This window comes from Triticum aestivum, chromosome 2D (assembly GCF_018294505.1).
Source record: "Triticum aestivum cultivar Chinese Spring chromosome 2D, IWGSC CS RefSeq v2.1, whole genome shotgun sequence".
NCBI lineage: Eukaryota > Viridiplantae > Streptophyta > Magnoliopsida > Poales > Poaceae > Triticum > Triticum aestivum.
This window is the reverse complement of record NC_057799.1, coordinates 576,589,665-576,596,345: the sequence shown is the minus strand read 5'-3', so window position 1 is coordinate 576,596,345 and position 6,681 is coordinate 576,589,665.

Here is a 6,681-nt window from a genome sequence, read left to right as displayed (position 1 = left end):
AACAACGGTGGTGGAAATATCACAGCGGAGCGGGTGATATGACTCCTGCAAACTACAGCTCTTCGAGCGTCGGGGTGAAGCTCGAGGAGGTTTATTGCGGGTGGCGGAAGCGTTTATAATACAAGTGACCAATATCCAGGATCGCACAGGACTGACTGGGATTCCTCTAGGCGTCGGACTCACTATCGAATTCTTCATCCAAGAGATCGCCTTCGTCAACATCTGGCCAAATCAACAAGCCAGGTGAGTACTATGAAAGTACTCGCAAGACAGTTCGGACATAAGATATAACAAATGTAAACATGAAGCATAAGAACAGAATAACAAGTGCGTTCAGGCATAGAGACAATATTGCATGGGGAAATAACAGAGAAGTCGGGCGGTAGTCCTCCCGAAATCCCAAAATAAATACTGGGTGCCAAACGAGGGTCTGAATGACTCCTCGAGAGGAAACTGCAAGAATAGTAATACCGGTGCCAAACGAGGGTCTGAATGACTCCTCGAGAGGAAACTGCAAGAATAGTAATACCGGTGCCAAACGAGGGTCTGAATGGCTCCTCGAGAGGAAACTGCAAGAATAATAATGCCGCAGTCGGGCGTCAGGGCGACACCACATAAAGGGCTTATAAAAGGAAATAAAAGATAGTGCATGCCACAGTCGGACGTCTGAGCGACATCACATAAAGGGCTTATATCAAAAGTAAATAATCAATATGCCACAGTCGGACGTCTGAGCGACATCACATAAAGGGCTTCATAACTAACATCTTATTAGCTCAAGAATTTAAATCATATCCAGAGAATAATCAGGCATGAGATAAATAACAGGGTTAGTCCATCCACAGGAGTAACGTTCAGCTAAGTCTACTACTCATGCTCACTTACCGGAAAGAAGAACAAACCACGAGGACTTGACATAGATATGGATACACTGATCACGATACTTGACCATGGATACGATGACTCGGAAGGATTTGACTCTGCAGAGTTTGTACTTTAACCACAGCCAACGGATTTCAGTAGTCACGGGGACTAGTTCCGTTTACGGTGTTTTGGAAGAAACACATCTAACCAGTACACACCCATTCAACAATCCGAAGCCAGGAATCACCCTCGGCAACGTTCAAGAAAAACCTTGAGACGGGGAGGCTACAACCTCGCGTAGCATGGGATCAAATTTCTATACGCGCGCTCTAAGGGGTGCCCCCCTCTCGGTCCCAACCGGAAACACCCATGCCCCCTGACCGGATGACTGGCTTTAATCCAGGGCCATGGAACCATCATCCCGGCCCCTCTGTTTGGTGTGTACACGGAAAGAGGTTACCAACTTACTAAACCGCATTCTGGCAGAAAACAAGTGGTAGCACGGAAGGGGGAAGAACGATAACGTGACTCCGTCCACGTTAACGTCGGAAATTGTCGGATGACACAAGGCTGGCATGCTACAACAGTACCACCTTGCTGCCCTCCATGTCACCACATGATTAGGCCATCTCTCATCAGAGATCATCGCAACTTTGGAACACGCGGGTAGTTGCCTCACAAGCAACGAGGTACTCACCGATACTCATATGCCACGCACAACCTCTCACGCAAACATGCAAAACACCTATCATATCAAAGGTTCAAACATGCTTGCCTGGTTCGGAGAAGTCGGAGTCTAGCTCGGCGAAGTTCGCGGCTCCGTCACCTCTTCCGGAACCTACGGTATAGCGAAGAAGCATACTAACGTGAAAACCAACGCGTGCATAAAAGTTGTTCCAAAAATTTTCCAAATAAATCCCATAAAAAACTAGACAAAATTATAAGATTGTCAGAAAAAGAATCACTCAAAAATCACTTTTTATTAAAAAGTTATAAGGGTTTCTGTCCAGGGACTCATCTGTAATGAAACAGAAAAGTTCCAGGGGTTTAACTGAGAAAACAGAAAACGGTTCGAATAGAAACGCGCAAGCTCAAAGGGAAAACGCATTTGCCCGAAGGCGCCAACAGAAAACGTTTCGAGGGAGAAGAGAATAGAGGCTGACAGGGGGGGTCCACATGTCAGGTTTAAAAAGTTCGCCGGCGCCCGAAGACTGCGGTGGTCGCCGGCGTCGAACCACGGCGAGACAGGGAGATCGGAGTGTACCAAGAGCTTCAGCGTGTCCTTCCGCGTCGGTGGGTGGTGGACTCGACCGACGGAGAGCACCACGTCGACGGCGACACTTTCTCCGGCGGACGGCGGCTCGGGTGATGGTGGAGAACTCCGGTGGGTGCTGCAAACTCCGAATTGAAGCGCGGGTCAGGAGAGTGGATGCATAGGGAAGCTACTGGCAAGAGTTGAAGGGTGGAGGTGCACGCACGGGAGCGAATCGAGCTGGATCCCGTGGCGGGTCGCGGCGGCCGGAGTCGGGGAAGAAAGCTCCCTCGGGGCTCTTCCAGTGGCTTGGTGTGGTCTAGGTGGAGTGCAGAGGTGGTGTGGGTTCGAGTTGAAGCTCGGGGCCTCTATTTATAGGCGGATCGAGGGGGCGGCCGTGAACGGGATCGCTCCGGCGAGCAATTACGGCGAGGCAGTGTCTTGGCAGGGAGCTTAAGTGGCCAGGCAGCATCAGTGAGATGTACTGGTGTCGTTCCCCCGCTAATCCCGGTTGGTCTTGGCGTAATGGCGCCGGTCCACGGTGGGGTGGCCGCACGGGCACGACGGCGGCAGAGAGCGCGCTCCGCGCCCAGCGGTTCACGACGAGGGTGGCAGCGCGCACTGGGGAGTGGAAGGCCACGCGGCGATCTCCGGTGGCTTGGGCGGCGCTGGGTGGCGCCGTCTGCGCTGCGCCTCTCTCTGGCGGCCGCAAAGCCGCCGCTGGCGTCGGTCACGGGGCGGCGCACCTCCTCCAGCTCGTCGCCGACGTCCGCAAGCATCCAGGCGCTCGTGCGGTGCAGAGGACAAGGGGGAGGGGACGGGGAACACGGCGACGCCGAGGCACTGGCGAGATCGACTACGGACACTGAAGAAACGACAGCAACACTGAACTGTTCTCTGAATTTGACTGAACCTGATTTTGACAATGCTCTGCAGGTGTTCGACAGAATGATTTGGCAAGGAGAAAAATTTTCCTGGAGCTGGGGCTTGGTGAGGTGACCACTCAATGCACCCAGAGGCTGCCTGATTTTTCTCAGAAATTTTGGAGAGGGATTTGAATGAATTTCATCAAATTTGGCAAAACTGGTCCAAACTTGCAGCAAGTATAGTTTGAAAAATTTGAACTGAAGACCAGTGGATCTTCATGGATCTTGGTTGAGGGTTCAAAGGACTAGGAAGGGAATTTGGTTTGGGGGCAAAAATCAACACAGAAATGGTAGCTCCTTTGTAAATCTCCAAGGGCTAGAATAGAAGACAGAAATTGTTTTGATAAGATTTAAATGGAAAAATAATCATATGGGGAGGTTCAACTTGCTGGATTTGATGCAAATCATGATCCAAAGATGAGGGAAGGTTTAGGAGAGTGGATTTGCACTAAGGCCATGGCAAGAGAGATTTGTTGAAAGGGGCAAGGAATCATTCCAAAAGCCATACGGCATTTTCAAAGGAATTTTCAAAAGGCATTTTTCCCAAGTGAAAAGCATTTTGGTTTGAGTCCAAATAAAAGAAAGAACCTCCAAGACCAACACCAAGTCTTGGGTGAATCCAAATAAAACCCTTGCCATAAAAAAAATATTTTGAAAGGGAGGGTTCCTTTGAAGAAAAATATAAAATCACCTCCCTCAAGTCAAGTAAAATTTTTGAAAAAATCCAAATGAAATTTTGGGTGTCACACTCCAACTGGGTGATGCACTTCGACGGCTCTAAAATGTTAGCCCGATTGGGGTTGGTGTAGTCTTGACATCCCCCACAGGAGGCACAATCCGTTATGTGCTCCAAATACTATATACAGACTCTAACAATGCAGCCGAATACGAGGCCCTATTACATGGTCTCCGGATGGCCGCCTCCATTGGCATACAGTGCCTCGAAGTATGTGGGGATTCAAACCTCGCAATATCTAAGATAAACGGAGACTTCGAGGCAAAAGATTCGAATATGGTGGCTTACCGCAACGCCGTACTGAAAATATCAGCTCGGTTTCAAGGGCTGGAGTTTCATCATGTGGCTCGAGAGAGTAATCAAGCTGCGGACATACTTGCCCGCATGGGCGCCAAGCGCGACCCCGTCCTGCCTAACACCTTTGTGGAGAGGCTCTTCAAGCCATCCGTCGTGTGGCAGGACGATAGCGGCAACACCGTGCCAGAACCGATCATACCCCTAGATTCCAAACACAGTGCCGATATCGTCGGGGGTTCGGGCACCGAAGTAACACCATCGGCTCACGAAATCATGGTTGTAATCGCCCCTTGGACCGAATCTTTCCTCGCCTACCTTACTAGGAACAAGCTCCCTGAAGACCAGACGGAGGCCCGTCGCATTGTTCGACGCTCGAAGGCCTACAAAGTCTATGAGGGGGAACTGTACAGGAAAAGTACTACCGGAATACTCCAAAGGTGTATTTCTGAAGAAGAAGGACGACAGCTCTTGGCTGAAATACATGCCGGTCTTGGTGGCCATCACACCGCAACTCGGGCCCTTGTAAGTAAGGCCTTCTGTACGGGTTTCTTTTGACCCACGGCCCGAGCAGACACACAAGACCTTGTAGAACGATGTGTTGGATGCCAGCTTTCCGCAAATCAAAGCCATATGCTGGCCACTGTCCTACGAACAATCCCCATTACCTCTTATTTAACTTTTTCACTATTTTGACATAAGAAAAAGATCCAAATCTAAAATGCAAAGGTCGTCTTATTCAAAACCTCAATCATCACATCCCCTCTCTCCCACTTCACACCTCGGAACGCACAGTTCTTATAGAGAGAAAGGCGCTTTCCCATCTTCTTAACCAGAAATGAAGGGGTACCCCGGGAAGAGATCCAGTGGAGACAGCTGGGCCTGTAGCTCAGAGGATTAGAGCACGTGGCTACGAACCACGGTGTCGGGGGATGGCCTTTTGTGGTCTGGGGGCTTGACATGGTCGGACCCCTTAAAGGGGGAAGCCATAAGAAGAAATATTTACTGGTTATGGTCGACAAGTTCACTAAGTGGATAGAAGCCAAACCAGTCAAAACGGCCAAAGCCGGACCGGTTATAGACTTCATATCCGGTGTTGTGCACCATTATGGTGTCCCGCATAGTATCATTACTAACAACGGTTCTAACTTTACGGCCGATGAGGTGAAAACCTGGGGCGCTAATTTGGGCATCAAGCTCGATTACGCCTCCGTATATCACCCTCAGATAAACGGTCAGGTCGAACGGGCTAACGGCTTGATAATGAGCGGCATTAAACCCAGACTAGTGCGATCCCTGCATGAATCAAACAAACACTGGGTTGAAGAACTTGATTCTGTACTCTGGGGGCTGCGTACCACGCCCAATCGCACCACCGGTTACACACCTTTTTTCATGGTGTATGGCGCCGAGGCAGTATTGCCTTGCGACATTATTCATGACTCACCTCGAGTGCGCATGTATGAAGAGGGAGAGGCCAAGCTCGACCGGCAGGACGATCTGGACGGCTTGGAGGAGGAGCGCGACGTCGCGAAGGCCCGTTCCGCATTTTACCAACAGCAAGCTCGGCGATACCAAAGCAGGAAAGTACGGGCAAAGACTTATAATGTCGGTGAGCTCGTCCTGCGCCTACCAGAGAAGAAAAAGGAAAAGATCAAGCCCAAATGGGAGGGTCCCTTCATCATAGATGATGTTCTCACTGGAGGAGCCTATCGCCTTGGCAACGCTTCGGATAATCGTTTGGAACCAAACCCATGGAACGCCGCTCGGCTCCGAAGATTCTACGCCTAAGTTCACACTTATAACTTTTTTCATCTTTTCTTTTCTTCCTCTCACCCCCTTTTCTCTCTTTTTCGTTTTTGTACGACTTCTACCAGTGTTCGGATAAAGCGCACACTCGAGGTATATACATCATTAACTGTACATACCCCCATAATACCTGCGGGCTTGTTTTCACAGAAGCTTATTCTGATTATTATTTTGGAGCGTCAAGCTCACCGTATATATGTGTTGTCTACTCAATGTGCCTTGTCTTCGCCATTATATGCACCTTTATGACTTAAGTTTTTGCCAAGCTGTGTTGCCTGGCTCCTGTGCTTATGCCCTACGTTCCCACTTGTTCGGCTAGGGCATAAAGGGAGCACCTCTGCGATTGTTACAGCCGGGTTATCCGAACGTGTACCTCAGATGGGTGGAGCCGAAAGCTAGCGTTCTTAAGGGAATAATCTGTCGGCAGAGAGCAGGCGAACTTCCCTCATTGCAATATAGGCCCCCAATTATAATGCTCACTGTGATTCCTCACACCACAGCTTATGCATGCGCAAAAATGCATGCTGGCCCAGGGAAAGGAACCCTTAACGAAACTATTCTTTCTGGAAGATGTTTCTTACGATCAAATGTAATATAACATAACTCCCCGAATACAACTTGTCTGTTTAAGCAACTATGACCGGACTGCCTTGTTTCCGAACGTACCTTCGTGTTTACCAATGGTATCTGGAAACACTCCAAACCTCGGGTTCTGGAGGTTGAAGCGGAAAGTCTGCCATGAAAATCGTTTTAGAATTCGGCTGGAGATAAGTTTGTCGATAAAGTACACTAATACATGG